Raw genomic sequence first — 19,847 nt, 5'->3', positions numbered from 1 at the left:
AGGCCATAACAAATCTTCCAATTATACACGAATTTTGGGCCAGATGTATGACCGTTTTTTGCAGCCGCAAACGAGAAATCGCCTCATTTGCGACCACAAAATAGGTCTGCCCTAGTTACAAACCATATTTTGCGAGTCTGTAACCTATTACCGGCTCGCAAAATAGGGTTTGCAACTCGCTATTAGGAAGGGGCGTGCCAAGGGCGTCCCTTCCTAATAGCGACTCGCACTTCAATGTCAGATTGTTTTGCGACTGCAAAACACTCAGTTTACCACCCATTTCAAATGGGTGGTAAGCCACTCGCAAATAGGAAGAGATCCCCAGGTGACTCCATCCCCCTTTGTGACTGGCAGTGAAAATATTTTTTAATGGTAGACAGTGGACCCACGGACCACTGCCAACTCTTTAAAAATGAAACCGTTACGTTTAATTGTCCTTTTTTAAATGCATCTCGTTTTCCTTTAAGAAAAACAAGCTGCATTTAAAAAAAATAACTGCTTTATTTAAAAAGCAATCTTAGACATGATGGGGTGCTGACCCCAGCAGACGAACAAACACCCCTGGGAGTGCTAGCCATTCCCAATGGAGTCGCAAATTGCACCTGCCTTATGAATATTAATGAGGCATGCAATTTGCGACCCCAATTAGGAAGCGCAAACAGTGTCAGAGACACTGTTGTAAATTCCAATTTGCGAGTCACAAATTGTGAGTCGCAAAACGACGCAATTTGCGACTCGCACATTAGAAGGGTAAGGCAAAGATGTAGTGAGCATGGCAGGATTGGAGAAAGGAAACTGTAATATGCCTTTGTACTCTTTGGCAGGCGAGTGCTTTGCTGCATTGGCAGGATTACTTGTGGGCACATGTAGTGGCAGCTCGTGCATTTTTGTGTAAATTCTGTGAGTAAAATTGGACAAAACTTGTAGCGTTTTCATCCTCGGTGACTGTTTCAGAAAATTAAGTTCATTGGTGCATTTGGAAGTGCATTAAGCCCATAACATTATTCCAACTTTTGTAGGATTTAAATACTTAATAAGAAATAAAAAAAGACAACAAAGCATTTTCTGCAGCTAACCGGTTCTAATGCAGTTTGCAAAATGTTTCCATTCGTGACCCAGGGCTTCTGGATGGAGGCACTAGGAGGCTCATGCAGGAAAATGATATTGGCAGTAAGAGTGTGTGCAATGTGTGTGCAGTTGCACCATTATCCATGCATGTTGGCAGGACTAAAAGTGCCCTACACTTCTGTCTTGTTAGAGCGAAGGCTAGAGGTTACCCTAGATGACAATCGGCAAATAAATGCCTCCCCGAACGTGCACACCCGACAGCAGTATTTATCAGTGATTGATTTCAAAAGGTATCCGCGACAATGGGACTCAGGAGTATAGTGTTGCTATCGATAGATACCCTGAAATTGAAGTCATCTCAGCCATAAAGTAATCTTTCACTGGAACCACAACCACCTACTAAAGCTTTTTGCCCTCCCAGCTAAGAACTCAGCTCATTCTCATATCCTTGGAAAAGCTCCTAAAGACGCACCTCCCACCTACATCTGAATTAACCTATTCCCCCGAAGTGCGTGGATCCACCCTTTATACCTTGCGTAGCTCTCTTTCTTGGCTGATCCACAATCTGTTCAAATAGTTTTTGTACTTAGTTCTAGTTCCTTGAAAAAGCACTAATACTGCTTGGTGAAGTTCCGCTATTGAAAATAGTTGAAAACCTGGTGTGTCCATGAGTGTTAGTTTAGCACGGTTCTAGGACTGCGCTCCACAGGGATCTCTCGGAAGCATGCAACCGGTGGGTACCCTGCAGTGGAATCCTCATCAGTGGCCTTTAAATTTACCACAGCACCCATATTTGTTTTTGGCCCACCTTCCACGTTTTCGTATTTAATTTAATATCTATTGTATCTTCTGCTACCTTTTCCTGAAACATTCCTGTTGTTTCAGGGAACAACAGCCGATAGCCCAATCAGAGTTGATAGGGGTAGGCGCGCAGTCCTTGAGACGGACCTCAACCTGGAAATTAAGTTGTAGTTTGCTTCTGTGGCCTGCCTCCATATTGCTGCTCTTCTCATGTCCCAATTCGTTTCCTACTATTTTTGTTTTTAAATAGGTGGTTGGCTCATTTATGTTTAGAAGTAAGTAAGGCTCAAATTACGAAGATGCACCGTACTGTAGATGGTTCTGTTTTTTAGGAAAACTAAAAGATAACCTATGATCTAAACCACACCGGAAGCTCTAAGGTTTAAATATTAGCACAACGTTTTTAGAGATTATTAAACTGTTTACATGGTTTCTTTGTATAGTTTACATTGCTGGCGCTTTTTGCAAAGTTTTACGTACAGTGCGGCATTGTTTGCACATGGAGAAGACTATGTGCAGATTTTGGGTCAGAAAGTACAAAATGCTCTGCTCTGGGTGTTATTTTAAGGATTGATTTTTGCTTGGTTTTTACTACATAAAAAAGTCTATGTTCTTGGGCAAACTGTGTACTCGCCCTATACCTTCACCCCTGTCAAATGTGTGGCCGAAAACATAGCAAAATCATGTTCATTTAAGGTTGAAAAAGAATAAATAATGCATACATATGTTTTGTACATGAACAAAAAAACAGGGTACTTCCTTCGACACACAAACAATGGCCTACCTGTTAAGGGTGAGTATTTCACTAATCAGCCAGCCGTGCCAATCTCTGGCAGGCTACCCGCTGACCACTGGCCTTTTAGAAATGCATGTCCTGCATTCAGTACATCCTACGTAAAAGAGCTCAAGTTCATGCTGCAACCATGTCAGGTTTCCGCGCTGTGATTGTTAATTTATTTATCTTAATGGATTTTAATGGGTATATTGTGCACCAGTGTTGTAAGATCGACTGCTATGGATGAGATGTATTAAACTGGAACACACCAGCAGCACATCTTCAATTCGTACTCCAAAGAGAGGCCTGCGATTGTGTATTACGCATTTTAAAAACTCCACACTAGGCCAAGCGCACCGCGAAGTTTAATAACAATTGTGTAACATTAGTTTTATTTAAAATATTTAAGATAGCATGTACCCAGCAAGTATCAGGAGTGAGCTTTAAAAGAGAACCTTTGTGTAGCAGATGGAAAAGTTACAAGATGAAGTGCTTTATACAGAATGGTAGACGAGTCCGGTCCAGTTGAGAATAAATTACATAAAAGAATATCTGTTGGGGACAGTATTGGGCAGCGCGCTTTACAATGATTGCTTTTTTTTTTACGTATTGCAGTGACTTCTTTTCATAAGTTTGAAGTATCAGCACAGAGACATGGAAGGTAATTGCCCAGAAGCGCACACTGCTTTGGTCCAGGCATGGGATTAAAACCCACGTCCCGTCCGGAGTTCTAGGCCAGAAACTAATCACTTGGCCACACCGCTTCATTTTAGTAATACTACAAGTGTAGACGAATGTATGCTTGTTATGTTTCCAAAAGACCATCTCTCTTTTAATTTGCCCACCCGACTGTTTTGAAAGATTGCAGAAAACTCAGTGTTTAATTGTTTTAACAATTCTTTGATTGCGTAATTGCTGCCAATTACAATAATTCTTAAAAACCAGATTAAATAAAGTGGCCATTGCTGCAGTGTGTCTCTGCCACATACGCCTTCAAACCTTTCCTTTCTCACAGAGTACTCTCAAAGGTCCAAGCATCTATCCATTGCTCATGTTGTATAGGGCTGGGTCCAAACTGGGGTGGTGTGGTGAGCAAAATAATGATGGATTAAACTTGGGGTGAATGTTTGCATTGTCCAGCATTCCGTCCGTCAATTGTTTCTTTGAACATGTTGTATAAGGCAGCATCACCATTTACATGAGAATCTTGTCATGTTAGCAAAGTCTCTGTCTCCCATACTGAACGATTAAAGGTAAAAGATCTATTGTGCCCTTTAACCACTGGCGGCTAAACTGCTTGCCAGGCGTTGGTGCTCGGTATAGGATATTAGGCAGGCAGGGAAGAGGCACATACTTGTTTTTAACAGGTTTATAATGGCTCATCCATGATGAACTGGCCTGGTTCAAATCCTGTTCCTTAGTTATTTTTAATTTATAGGACGCACGCCGCAATATAGATATTATCTGAAGTTGACAAAAATTGACCGCAAGACCCTCATTTAGTCTTTCAGTATGAAAAAAAAGCATGCAGGAAATTTTACAGCATCTGGAGCACGGTCAAGACTGATTTGCATATGGCTGGGTCCAAACTGGGGTGGCAAAGTGAGCAAAAAACGATGGATTTGACCTGGATCTCTTGACGGGGGGGGGGGGGGGGGGGGGAATGGTTGTTCATTCCGTCCATCATTTGGTGCCGCATCACTTTTCGCCCTTAGTGGGATGGGTATGCCCGGACGTGGGTTCCTTGCTTGCTGTGCCACTGGATTCAAGCTAGCCTGGTTGATGAGGGGTGTTACCTCGAAACCAGTCCAAGGATGCTTTTTTCCAGTCCAAGGAGGACCCATCTTGGTTGTTTGGGCTGGACTGTTCCCAAGAGGAGCACGGTCAAGTCTGATTTGCATATGGGTTGGTCCAAACTGGGGTGGCAAAGTGAGCTAAAGAACGATAATGGATGTAACCCAGATATCTTGACTGGGGGTGAATGGTTGATTCATTCAGCATTCCATCCATCATTATTGGCGCAGCATTGTATAGGATATTAGGCAGACAGAGAAGATGCACATACTTGTTTTAAACAGGTTTATCAGGGCTCGTCAATTTTGAACTGGCCTGGTTCAAATCCGATTACTTAGTTTTTTTAAATTTATAGGACGCACGTCACAATACAGATATTTTCTGAAGTTGATAGAAATTGAGGCTAAGACCCTCATTTCGACTTTCAGTATGAAAAAAAGCATGCGGTTTCTTTTATAGTGGGCAAAAACCCATTCTGTAAAACGCAACTGCATAGTCTGCAGAAAAACAGATGAAATTATCATCAAACACTTTCTTTGCCTAAAAGGTGGTGGTAAATGTTTAAAAACAAGGAGATGCGTGTCCCCAAAACACAATTTTCCAAATTAAAAGAATAGGACAGCCTTTAAAAAAAAATAAGCCAACAGTTAGCACCCCAGGAAGAAAAATATTTTGGGTGAGAGCCAATCAACAGCGGTGCCAGAATGCTAGAACGAACACCTGAACCCAACCTACACATTGGTGAGTCTTACTAACAACCTAGGACCATTCATACAGTCCCCACTGGCACAATGCACTTGCAAGAGCCAGCACGATTCAATTGTTGCCATATCATTACACTTTGCCATATCTCAGAGCAATGTTGCTGCCCTGTTGTTGGGGGAAGCGGAGCGTCTGCAGTGCACCAAAGGAAAAGAGCAGTTCCTACTGGGAGAAGGTGGACCAGGGCAATGATCAATCCCTTGAGCATGTTAGAGTCCCATTTCCTGACAACCTCTTAGGCCGGCATTGGAGATGCTCAAGGAACTTCATTGGCTTAAGGTTGCCAAGCGTATGGAATTTAAAGCACTGTGCTATATGTTTAAGGCCTGGGACCATGCTACATTCAGGAATTAGTATCTCCCTATCAGCCCATTCGGCTTTTAAGATCTTTGACCCAAGCTCTGTTCAGTGTTCCTAGGTTTCGCTTATCCCGTATGAAAGGCCATTCATTTGCCTACCTGGATCCTAAGCTTTGTAATTTTTTGCCAGACACACTAGGAACTGTGAGTGATTTTTACTTTTCACAAGATGTTGAAGATTTGGCTATTCTGAATCTGCACTGTGGGATAGCAGATCTGCGACTGCCCTGCGCGGGAAATCCTCCGGGGTAGCTGTGTGCACTATAAGTTGCTAATAAAAGTAATGCACTGTGTCCAAACAATGCAATACAGACTTATACCTCCCTCCGCAAGTTACGCTCTGGAGGGCGCTCCTTTAGTCTGAGGGCCCCTCAGTTGTGGAACACCCTCCCTTTGGCCCTACGGTCCTCTATTAATCTGCTTCACTTTAGGAAAAGCCTGAAGACCTGGCTTTTTAACCTTTAGTATTTCTGCTGTTCTTTTTTTTCAGTTGTTTGCTGTATGGTGTTATGTTTTTTATTTTGAGCTGTCTCGATAAAGCGCCGGGACACTCCTTTGGAGTAGCCGTGCGCTATAAAAATAAATGTATAACATAACATAACTTACAGTCATTATTTTTAAACACCTGGCTCACACCAGCATAAAGCAGGCACGGGTTAGCACAGACAAGCTTTTGCCAAGATAGTGACATAGATCAGGAACGTCCCACACAGTTTGTTAGACCATCACATGATATCCCCAGAAGGCTTGCAGATAGTGAATGCCAGCAGAGCAAAAGTTGCACAATTGTGGGTTTTCCTGATGTGCCAAGGGCATTGCATTGCTGGCGCATACCACTGGTAGACCACAGAGCCTGAGAGAAAGCGTTCCAGTGCCTGAGAGAGTCTCAGGAGGCTCAAAATAAGGAAGTAAAAGGGGGACGTGCTGAGCATTAACAGGATGTCTGTGCCACTTTCATCAGAGGTGGCATTGCCTTAGAGTCAAAAACTGGCCTCGATAACATTGACACACTTACACTTTAAGTAACACATTACATACTGTACGTTGAAAAAATATTTTTTAAGTGTATTTTTCTTATCAGAAACATGCACAGCTTCCATGATAACCACCACAGTGTTGGAGGCTTGAAACTCGAGATAAACCTACTGGAATATAAAACACTCAATGATGGAAAAAAGGCTTTTACGTATTGAACATCAGGTAACAATGCTCACTACCTGGAGATTTTTCCACCGTAGGGGTCCCAAAAGGGGAAAGGGATTCCAGTGCATTTACAGCGAAAATAATGAACTCTTTTTAAAAACTGTGAGTCTGCGCATTTCACGTCATATAGTCTTTTCTTCTTTTAAACCATACAACAGTGAACTTATAAAGGAACCCCACAAGATGTTGCTTTATCAGCAGTCCTAAAGAAAATCCTGTAACAAAAAGACCCCTTAATCAACACGAAGGCTTCTGCAGTTGCTGGTCAGAAGGTATTCTCGAGGAACCAACAGGAAAGCCTTCTCCCCATCCTTAGCATGACGTCCTGCCGGTAACCACAATGATGCCTCAACTGCCAAACTCGGCAATTCTTTTGTAATAGCCTGCAGGTGTTGCCTGCATTGCAGTGTGACAAGCGGGGCACAAGTCCTTAAAATAACAGGTGGGGGAGAGTGGGCTAACTAAGTTAGGCAGTATGCAAGTGATATGCAGAGTGACATCACGGTGCGTGACAATGCACGTGGCATCTCCGGAAGTGGCATCACAACACATGAACTCACAGGAAGTGACATCAGGTCTTAAGACCTCCCACACATATTTAGCAGGTCTCTCATGAGTACATTTGAGCACATTACAATATTTAAAAAAATTAGATTTTGCGTCAAGGTTGTGCCAAAAAAGTGACGTAACTCGACACAAAATCTGGGCCTCAACTTGTACATTAATTTTTTTAAAACCCTTCCACAAAGACATTGGCAACAAGGAAAAATGTGGCCGTAAATCTGATTTGCTTAATTGGTTGCAGAGTCTGCATTTTAAAATATGTTATGGGCTTAAGGCACCTGCTGCAAAGCTGTATGTCCACTAAATCTCAGAGAATAATAATAATGGTAGGATAACTCTAGGGGTTAATGTATTTGCTGGGGAGATCTGTGTTTTGTCTAGACCCAGTTTTGAATCAAAGTAGCATAGAGGGTTAATATGTCTCGTACAAAGCACATTAAGTAACGCGCAGATGACAGATTTTTATTTCACGTAAGTGGGTTATTGCTTTTAACACAGAGATCCTTTTGTTACTTGCAGTTCAGAAATTGTAATCCTAATACAGCACATTGAGCTATGAAGGACATGTGTCTCCGACACCTTATAACCCTCACTGTCTTATGTATACATCCTACACAATGATTTACAGACACAAATTATTGTCAGTGTATAAATGTGTACATGTGATGTAAAGCGCTCTGAAACTATGCATTGGAATGAATAGCGCTATAAAAGAAAGGAAACAAAATAGTGGTATTAAACCTGTCGGCCTTAGGGTGGTCTTCCCCCAAACATTTTTGCTTTGGACCTCCGCGTTTTTATAAATTAGATTTTTTTATTGATTTTACCCAAGTGTTTCATCAAAATACACAGCAGAGAATTCAAAAGCCATACAAGATAAATTAATCATTAATACATTTATATAGCAGCAGCATAGCGATAACCCAGTCATTGCCAAGGATTATATAAGGTGCAAATTCCTGATCTTTCTAATATACTTATTTATGGCTCGCTTAAAAAACATTACCATTGGCCCAATAGCGGTTAAGCCACCCCTTGCCTTATAGGCCCCTGGTGAGGGACGCTGTGCTCCCATCGCCCTATGCCCCCGCCACTGCATGCTGGATGTGTGAACATGAGCGGCTGGAAGTGAGGTGGGAATGGTGGGGCTCCCGCCCGGGGCTGGCTTGTCTGGGCGTTGCTTCCCTTCAGGGGGCGGGGGTCGCGGCGTAACTAAAGTACCTATACATAAGGCTTAGAAGTCACGAGGGGGTTTCAGATACCGACATCCTGCAGAGAGCAGGTCCTACAGCGGGGGATGTAGCCATCCTTTGCGCCTGTTGCTGGCCTGCGGCAACCCTGTGATTGTCTGTCTCCGCTGGTATGCTCTGTGGCTGTCACTGGGTGTGGAGCTTCGGGGGCGGGGGACCTTGTGCATGGTGGACCTACATTTGCAATTATACCTGGGTCACGGCATATACTCTTGATCGGTTGGGCCTTCGCCCTTTGTTAACTGAATGTGGTAGCTGCCGGCCCCTGAGGTTGTAGGCGAACAAGCTGTGTACTGCTACAGGAGTGATCCTTTAAACTCAATAAAAAGTTGTTTATGAAAAAACATTACCATGAAGTGCCAAAACCTGCTAGCAACACACAGTTTATATCCAACACCAGCAAAGCTAGAAAGCCTGATTCTCGGAGATAGCTCAAATAGGTGATTAACAATTGATAGTCAATTGATAGTCCTAAAACCCCTGGCAATCAAAGCAAGCTCTCAGGCTAGATATTAAAGTGCAAATGCTGATTCTTAAACCAAAAGTAATACTAAGCCAATGAATTTATAAAGTGCAAATGCATAATCCTTTTAATATACTTATAGACAGCACATTTAGAAACAATGCCATGCATTGCTGATCCCTGCTAACCCACACCGCTCGTATCCGGCAGCAGTTTAACTTTAAACGATTATCAACACAGCAGGGATAAAACTCAAGAGCAAATATAGAGTGCCAAATGGCAATACAGGCGGCCACAGGTAACCCATGATTTACCAGCATAGTTGCCTCCCCCCTCCCCCCAATTCACTCCTGCTCTGTTTACCCTTCCATCCAGTTAGTAACTGGGGCCCAAATCCCGGCTGCCCACCACTGATTTTTGCACCCTTTGCATTTATACAGTCTGGTTTCCATATTATAAATTGCGAGCAGTCTAGACCACCACATAAAACATGTGAGCCATTCTGACTCTATGCACAGGCGTGCCACCATCATAGCACCTTATATGCTTCATTTCTTAAAACGTTATTATCCTCCAAGGTATTGATCGCGCCCAAAATCGTCAGCGCTGGAGTGATTCAAACTTGCAGACCAATAATTAACCCCAAGCATCTCCCAATCTTCTGCAACCATATGTCTAATTTGGGGCATGAAAAAACATATGAATAATGTCAGCCTGCTCCGACCCACACCTATTGCACTTACCCCCATACCTACCACCCCACTTGGCCACCTTTGCCGGGGTGTGATATAGATTAAAAGTAATCTTGAAGTGTTTGCTTCTCAGACTGGCCGTGAGCAGCCCTTCCTTGCCTATATCAAATGACTCCTGAAGATAGAGTCCCTCTGCACCAAACCTGGCCTCCCACTTAGAATTTTGCAACTCCAAATCGTCTTGTTGACCTTGTACTAACAATTCATAGAGTGTACAAATTCTATTCCTCCGACTCACCACCTCATCTAAGGGAATTCTTGCCACTGGGAGTGCTTCGTTTGGGCTTTTAAAGAGAAAATCTTGCAGCTGAAGCAATTGAAAAAAGTCACCCCTAGCCAGTCCAAAGACCTCCTGTAGCTCGATAAAGGAGCGGAGTTGACCATCTCAGTACAAATTCCCCAGGACTGTAAGTCCCTTCTGTGCCCACCTGACTGTGACTGCATCTTAGAATACAGGTGGCAGAACTGTCGAAGCTGTCATAGGTGTATACAAATTAATCTTGGAGATGCCTAATTTCAGCATGATCTGACCCCACACCTCATATTCTGCTTTTAAAATCTTAAACGCTTCCCAGAATCAGCTCATATGTTGTTGGAGTTTCTGCCAAGCTGACCCCACCTAAGATTAAAATCCCCATATGTTGCAACATGCAAGCCCTATAATAAAATGTAAAATTGGGGACCGACCATCCACCGTGCTGTATCGGCAGAATCATGTACTTGGCTGTCATCCTTGGCCTCCAAAATCCACACAAAAAGCGAAAGTACACACTCTCCAATTTCAACACCCAAAGTTTGCTAATTTCCAAAGTGACAGCCCCGAAAATATATAGCATCTTTGGTAGAATAGTCATTTTCAGCACATTACACCATCCAAATAGTGAAAGAAGCAAGTGGTTTATATTGTCAAGATTTTGCTTGATATTATATAATATTGGTGCCATATTCAATTTCACCAATTTGCCCAGGGCTGCTGTAATTTTAACGCCAAGATACACTGCCTCAGTCACTACTCACAGATCATAAAAAATTTGATTCCCTAGATACATAGTACCGTGGTTTTACCCTCATTTAATTTATACCCTGAGCGTGCCCCAAATTGTCTGGATAGATCCTCAATTTCAGGGAGCGCTGCTGAGAGGACTGTAGTTGCCACTGCAATGCCATCTGCTTACGCAAGGACCTTATATTCTACCTGGTTAGCAACAGTGGGTTTAACACGTGGGCTATTTTCAAGATTCCCTATGAACGAGTCAATGGATAAGGCAAATAAGGGCGAGCATGGGCAGCCCTGCCTAGTACCTCTAGAGATTCGTATGCCATCAGACACCTGACCCGTAATTTGTAGCGTTGACCTCGGGGCCTTACACAGGGTCTTAATGGCCTTGATAAAACTACTACCAAAGCCTTTCCATTCTAACACCGCCCGCAAGAATCCCCATGACACGTGGTCAAAAGCCTTCTCAGCATCTAATAAGCCTAAACCCAATGTGGACCTTGAAGCTTTGGCCAAGTCAAACCGAGTATTTACCCTTCTGACGTGGTTGGCTGTACCGCATCCAGGAATAAAGTCATGTTGCCGGGGTGAAACTAATGGCGAGATGACCCTCCCCAGCTTATTTGCCAATACTCTGGCATAGATCTTAACATTGCAATTCATTAACGAGATTGGCCTGTATGATTCAGGGAGCAGAGCTGGGTTGCCTTTCTTTTTAAACACAATTTTATTAGTTGTCTTCCATGATGGTGGGATTGTCCCTGCTTGCACATGCAGGAAAGTCTGAGAATATCCTGTTGGAGCTCTTCTAAAAACACTTTAAAAATTTCAATGGAAGATTATCCGGCCTGTAGCTTTCCCAGTGGCTAAGGACTTCACTGTTTAGCTTAGCCCTATCCAGGCCACTAATAAAGTCCTTATACCCATCTACTGGACATTTGAGTTCTTCCATATAAAGAGCTTCATAGAAATCCCTGAAGAATGTCAGACGGTGATTCAAAGATCCTCCCTTCCTGCTCTGTAATAGCAGGTATACCATTCTCAACCTCTTTCTGCCTCATCCTGGGCAGTAGGGAGGAAAGGAGGTAACACTACACTTGAATAAGTAGTGTCCTGTCTCCACACAAAGGGCTGATTTACTCCCCCATAGCTAGGCTGGTAAACCGGACTGGGCTGAAAGGAGACCAGTGCACAGAGAATTCTTTTGAAGTCAACCCCACATCAAAGGCACTTTTGGGTATAATTACTGGGTATCTGACCCCAACTAATCAGACACCTTTTAGACCTGAAACCAGACATCGCTGGCTCTACATCTGCACATTGCCGGAAGGAACTGATGTGCTGCCAGGAGGGACTGGCACTCTGCCAACTGCTCTGCTGTGTTGTCCTGCAGCTTGTTGAGCCGCAGGAGGGACTGCCACTTTGTGATCGGCCTTGCTGTGATGGCCTGCTATTTTTGTGCTGTGTGGACTAAAAGCGTTCTCCAAGGGCTTGTTGGCTTGCCATCTGTTCCCCGAAGTCTCAGCAATCAAAGACTTCACCTTTTAGTCCCTGCCGTGAGTTTTTGCACCCTGTGCATCAGGCAGTGGGCTATTGACAAGTAACACATTGCTCCTAATCCCCTGCTGGTGGTTGCGGCAGAGCAAGCGCTTCACCCGGTGGCAGATCGAAAGCGTGTCGTAACCAGGATCAATGCTCTGCTCCCCACGGGCCGAGAGAGATTGAGCACTGTTTGTTCCCATGTTTCCAACGCACACTCCGGAAAGGAGTCTGCCGAGCACCCCCTTTGCAGCACAGCCCCGCGTGTATCTGGGACCGTGACTGAGAGCTTCAGTTAGTGCCAGTCCGTGCACCTCGCCTTTACACCAGACGCTGTCGCACTCCAGGCAGGTGCTCCAGTGTGCTTCGCCGTCCATTGACTTAATGACCAGGACTCGGCTGCCACCCCATCTTCCTGGATCACAGCGTGCTAGACTATGTTGTGCCCCACCTCCATCAACGAAAGGAGCTGAAGCGCGACTCACTGAATGACAGGCTTTCTTTCGATAAAAGTGCTATGATCTCCTGAAACCCAGGAGGTCTCTGGAGCCAGCCAAAGCAACAACACGGTTGGCTGGAGTTATTTACCAGCATTCCAGTCTCAATGGACTGAGGAGGGACATCTTCAGTGAGGACTTGGAGGGAGTACTACACTTGAGCTCCTATATTGAGAAAGCTCCTGTGCCCTTCCGTTCTAGTATTACTGTAAAGATTCTAAGAGGAGCGAAGATATTTATGGCACTACTATTTTTAACACTTGTCTAACTTGAAAAGTATATATGTGATTTTTATCTTTTTGGTATTGCTTTGTTCAGAATGTAACAATCTATATTTCTAAACATTTCTGGGGTCTTTTTGTGGTGTATTCATTGTGTTACTGTGTGTGTGTGTGTTGCACAAATACTTTACACGTTTCCTCTTTTGATAAGCCTGCCTGATCTGCGCCAAGCTACCAGAAGATGAGTACAGGTTATGTCAGTTGTCTATCTTAAACTGACTAGAGTGCTGGGTTCTGCCTGGCTTGGGTGTATATTTTAGCCAGCCAGAAACCCCATTTCTAAAAAGTGGTATTTAAATTTCCATTTGTGTAAACACTGGGACAGGCCAACACATCTGATGTTCCTACAGTGTATGCATATCTCTTATATGAAGGGGCTACACAAAGACAAAAGCATGCCTCTCTTAAGTACTTGTGAAATAATAAGCTGTGTGCCTTAGTCTCCCCTCCATTGCCTTTGCATCTAGGTGTGAGGCTTCAGAAATCTCTCGGCCAGGATACTCCAACAAAAGGAGGCCTGATGGCACTTTAACTTTGGCCTTTGTTACGGGTCGAGGTGGAATCCGATAAGCCCCCTCACCGCCTGCAGGTTCTTGCTTGGAACAAAAGCAGTCAATGCGCAGGCGCTGCTAAATGTGTCCCGGTGTCTGAAAATGACACTGGGACAAGTTCAGCATATTTTTGTGGGGTTCAACATTTTGGCAGGGGAGACGGTGTCTATCCTGTTAAGAGTGGGTAGACTCCGTCTACCCATGTGTACCCACGACTTGTGCCCTTGTGACAAGACAGATCTGGGAAAGATGTGAATTTTGGAGTCATTTGCTGCCCTGTCACCCTCCTTTGCTGCAGCTCGAGTGCTTAATTCTTGCGGTTTTGAAGTGGTTAGTTGCGCAAGGACTTCATTCTTTCCAGCTAAAATCCTGGTCGGTGAACATGTCATGCATGATAGTTGCAACACCATTAAGGACCAGCTCTACCTTCTCAGGAGAAGGCTGCATGCCCAGAATGGAGATTGTTTCACGTGAGACCTAAAACTTAAGACAAACATTTTGTTTACTTAAAAGGAGTTTACCATTGCTTAATATTGGTTTGCTACACCGTCACTTTTTATTTCCTTAATTCTGTTAGGTCAGCCGGTGCTGGGTTCACTTCCTCTCCCCTGGAGCATGGCCCAAGTACTGCTTCACTCCGGCATCCAGTGTCCTTCCACTGATCGTGCGCTTTTGGAGGTACTTTTTAAAATATTTAGTTGCCGCACTCAATAAGAGTGCACATGTTTGCAGGCTGTTCCCACACCACTCACCACCATCCCCCTTCCCATCCTGCCCAACGTTGTTGCTTGCCGCCTTCCACTCTCTTGTCCCTCTGTGTTGTATGAAAAGGGGTGTTGGAAAAAGTCACTGCGTTGACCCTACTAAGGCAAATCCAATTTTCCATAAAACAAGGATGCCATGTGAGGTTTGTGGCAACCAAGCATGCACATAGTGTAATTTTGTCATTGTTAGGTCATACAGAAAAGGAACATTTACAGTGACTGTGTGCCGCCGAGCCACCCATTACGGACCTAAAGTAGCCACTGGCTCACCACCTACTAACCCATAGCTATGAAGGGGAATGGTCATGCATGCTCTTATCACCTTACGTATTGACTATGCCAATGCACTTTACACTGGTCTGCCTGACTATCTTTTGGACAAACTTCAGATCGTCCAAAATACCGCACAGAACCCTGCTTAACCTCCCTAAGAGAATTAGTGTCAGGCAAAACCTTTGCAACCTACACTGGTTACCAGTGAAAGCACGGGTGAAATTTAAGTCCTTGGTTACGGCACATTCTGCCCTATACGGGCTAGGCCCGTTGTATCTTAGGAAACGTTTTCAGTTCTATACACCTACCAGGCAGCTTCGCTCTTCCTCAATGCTGATGGCCTGTTACCCCCAGGTTCTGCCTTAAAAGAGTAGGCTGCAGCTTCCTTGCTTACAGGGCAGCGATGGCCTGGAACCAACTGCCTTTTGATCTTCGCTGCCTGCAGGAGCCAAAAAACTTTAGGAAGAGACTCAAGACATTTCTTTTTAACTAATTAGTCCTTCCTCTCTCCTCACAGGGTTCGCACCGGGACACACTCTGAGTAGCTGTGCGCGCTACAAATGCTATTAACATAACATAACATTTCACAACCCCCAAGGCATTCTTATACCCCTGCCTGTAGCTGCAAAGTGGGGGCATTGCATGTATGTATCCTGGAGGTAGAACTGCCTTTTTAATAAGCAGCAATTTGTCTCTAAGAATGTGGATTTGATCATTGAAAAGGTATGAGCGAGACTACAAGTGCCACAATGCATTGTGCTGCTGATGCACATTGCAAACAAGCTGGTGAGGCAAATGTGGTATGAGATAAACGGTCCCTGGCATCACTGAGGAGGATAAAGAGCAGCACTCTGTTTGAGCTGGCAAAATGTGTTTAGGAAGAGTAGTTCTACATATCTATCTTAATATAACTAGTTTTTATATATTTGTTGTTCTATGTCACATATCTGTCACTAACAGGGCCTTGCCGCGCTTCATTCCCATCATACAAAGTTTACAAGGGAATTATGTCATCTGCGAAATATCTCATCTCTAGGCTGCCCTTTTCAATATTTCCTTTTGCCTGTTTAAAATGATATGCCATGTAGGCTTTAGGAAAAAACATATTGCTAGTATTATATTCGTTTGGGGAAATTGGAGATCATGTACATCTACACAAACTCTATCTCACACACATGCTCAGGCATACAAAGGCACACCACCCTACCACAACCCTACCAACATCAATCCATCCAATCATCACCACTCTACCACGGCCTACTCTAATCTCCACCATCCTAACCTACCCACCACCACTACCCTCACCTACACCTTATCACTGCCAAACCATCACCACCCTATCACCACCACCCGTCCGCTATCCTAACCACTACCACCAACTACTTTCACCTTAACCATCACCACCACCTTACCCACAACCAACACATCCATCCTATCACTCAAGATGGCTCTCAATTCCAGTAGAAGCGCTTCATTTTTAGGTCTCGCCCAGCGACGCAGCGCATGTGCGCTGCTCGCCTTGGCAAGATCTATTGTTGTCGGTTTCTTGGCCGAAGGGGGACAAGACATGTGCGTGCCTGGACAGGCGACTTGCACGCGCAAGTCGTCTCGCCGCATCTCTTCCTCCTTGTTATTTATACTGGATAGGACGCATCCACGAGGCAGCGCTGCTTCAAACGGGAGCCGCCCAGCGGAACGTCATGGCCGGAGGAAGGAGCTGTGCCGCGATCGGCGGTTGCAGGACATCGCCTAGGAACCAGGACGCATCTACAAGGCAGCGCTGCTGCAAAGAGAGCCGCCCAGCAGGACGTCACCGCCGCGCTCGAGTCGGAAGAAGACTGCCCCGGTCTCCCCGTCCAGCGTCTGCCAAAAGAGAAGACCCGCCCGTGCTCAAGTCCAGGTGCTGGCCACAACTGAGACCGCACCACCGCAGGTAAGGCCCGCTTCAGCAGTGCGCGGCTGCGAGCCGATTCCTTTTAAACTTTGCCTGGATTGCGGCCCGGATGAACATAGGCAGGGGTGCGGGTCTGCAGGGGAGCGCTCTCGGCTTCCCTCCTTTGTTGAAGTGAGCAAGGGGGGATCGTGAGGGCCTATACTAGTCACCTAGAGGAGCGGCAGTTCCGGGGCCAGGGCAGAGACACGATCTGGGCACACTTAAAGCATATGTGGGACATACTTCTCTCAATCACTGACGACGAAGTCAGCACTACAACCGGCTGACCCATTGGGGGCCCAGTAGATTACCTACCACCGATCTAAAAGTGAGAAGGGTTCTGCACTTGGGAGATAATTGCCTCGTATTGCAGACATCACCATTTAAGTCTGCAGTTGGTTTTCCAAATAACTTTCCCCACGTCTGGAACTGTGTTTTCATCCAGGCCGTACCTACAAACTTAATTACCTTTTTCTTACCAAGAACACTACAAGATAACCTTTTAAAGAAACTTCTTATATTTAATGCAGATTCTTATTCCCAAAATGTTTGTTTCATAGGCAGACAGATTAATAATTAGCGGTGCTCGATATTTTAGAAGATTACACTTTCAGGTTCAAGACGGCAAGGAGTGGATGGGCAATGGACAGGTCTGGGAGTCTTTACTGCTGTACAGACTAGCATCTGAAGAAAACAATGGGGCAGGCGGTGTGTAGATGTGGCCTGCCGGCCAGTGCTCACATAAAAATCTAATCTCACTAGGCCAAGTTCACGCTAAATAAAATTGTATACAATATATGTAAGTAAATGCTACGGCTAGTTCAAAGAGAATCACGCACACACTTTGTATGTAGTGTTGTTTTGTTGCCACTTTCTCTAATCTCTAACACTCACTGTTAGCTAGCACAGACTTGCGGTGACCAAGTGCTGATCCCTTGGGGCTCCTCTGCTGCCATTACAATAAGGGCAGAAGCCGGGCCATGCAGTCAGGGCACAGGCCTTCAGTCTGCCGGCAGATTCAAGGGAGAAGAATGGAATTGCACTAAGGACCACCGTTCTGCAGCTCGGCTCTGCGAGGGAGCAATCTCAAGGCTCAGGGACAGGGCACAGTGCCACCTCCCTGGAAGATGAGCGGTGGCATTCACAGGCACGACACGCGAGGATACATTAACATGGACTCGCCTTGAGCAGGGCCATTTGTTCAAGCGCAATGCATGTGAGGGCTGACGGGTCATGTGAGGGAGCTGACGCTCAGCGGGCAAGTGGCTTCTGTACCGTGCACGCCAGCTGCCGTAAAAGCATGGCTTTAAGTGGGCCGGGTCCTTAAAAGGCAGGTGCCAAGACGGGTCCCTATCGAGCTCTCCATTTTCGCACTCAGAATGGGAAAAAAATCTTAACTCTGCAGCAGTTTCACTGTGTTTGATGTAACTTTTAACTGTTTGCAGGTCCGAATTGCAAAACTCGAAGTGTTTTACATGAGCACCAATAAGGACATATTAATTACTTTTCTTGTAGGCACTGACGATTAAGTGATTGCCCAGAAACACAGGATGTTGAGCGGACGATGAGACTCAAACCTGTTTCCTCAGCTTCAAAGTCGGCAGCGCTAGATATTACGCCACAACATCTCACGCAAGAACTAAAGCATTTTCAATATTATATACAACAAAGCCATAGTTTTATGTATGCATGTAGCATATTTAGCTAATGCAACTAACAACCTTTGACAAAGCCATTAGTCCTGGCTTGTTGTAGGTGTAATATTACTTAAGTGGAGGAAATAACAGAAGCAGCGAAATACCAGTCGGGTGGCACATTATGCTGAGCACATATTTTCAGAATAAATGTTTGAAGCCACGCCCTTAATTATATCGGCCATGCCCCTTTGAGAGACCCCCCACAGTTTTTTCATCCCACTTAAAACCCTGCGTAAAGGTTCTGCAGCGCCGTACACAGTCGGGGTAAAGGAATGCACCTGTCAATCCGAATGGCTCGGTTTTCATCATCCTCATGGACAAAATACATAAATGGCAAAATCTTTTTTAAACCTGTGCACATAAGGGATCAGGAATGCATTTTTAAACATGGCAGGTCCCCAAAAACAAGTGCTGGTGTCGTCCACTGGCAACCACAGGCTCAAATTAGGTGCTGCTTGTATCCATTATTCCTATGTTCCTGTCCAGTCCACTAGGTTCCTAGGTTTTGACCTATAGTCGTCTTTCACCATGATACGAACATGATCCCCCAAATCCAGCACACACTGCACAACCACCCAATCAGTACACAAAAGACAGATTTCATCACAAACACTCAATACACTTCGGATATGCATAATCAGCCAGCACAGGACACTTAACAGTACTTTCCCAACATGGAGGGGGCAGAAGAAGCACATGGGCGACCGTGAGAAACAAGAAACACAGGGAATGTGAACTACACAAAGGAGACAGCTGAAAAAAAGCATGCACTCTCGTGGAATGCGCAACCAAAAAAGAACAAGCATTAAAAATGCAATAGGTCTCGCTTTTGATTAAGTTAAAGCTATTTGCTTTGCTATAGAATACCATTAGCAAAGCACATGGCTTTAACTTAATCAAAGGTGAGACCTATTGCATTTTCAATGCTTGTTAAGAAATATTTTCAACTCATTACTTGACAGTTTTTTTCATGGAAAGTTGTGGCCTACGTTTGCTTTGTTTTACTCTCGAGTAACTTGTTTTCGCATAAAACTAGGCATCCCATAGAGCTAAGTCATATCAAAGATTAAGAAACATTTACACGTCGTCGTCCGCACCTATCTACTGACCTGTCGGCCTATTCTGTAGAAATCAATATGTGGCTGTTGAAATATATGGTAGGATGTTGCTGTGAACCCTAGGGCGAGTACTCCCTGGGCACCTTTGCATAAACTTCATATTTGATTGTCTTGTACATTTTAATAACTGTGCACTGAGAATAAGAAAATTTAATGTTTGTCGCATTAAATGGCATGCTTTTAATAAAGCAACTTTCAAACGCAGTCATCCTGCTTCGAGGACTGGCTTTATGGGCTTTCCTTCCACTTCTTATGTTTGTCTCTCCCCTGAAGCATGGCCTCCTTACTTGTGTCCTATTAATGCTTAATTTTCAGGCACTTGTTCTTTCATTTTGGTTAAGCAGTCCATGAGGGTGCATGTGTTTTCCAGCTGTCTCCCTTGTGTACTTCTCTTTGCCCCTCCACC

The sequence above is a fragment of the Triturus cristatus genome, chromosome 10, assembly GCF_964204655.1.
Source record: "Triturus cristatus chromosome 10, aTriCri1.1, whole genome shotgun sequence".
Lineage (NCBI taxonomy): Eukaryota > Metazoa > Chordata > Amphibia > Caudata > Salamandridae > Triturus > Triturus cristatus.
This window is presented reverse-complemented; position numbering follows the sequence as displayed.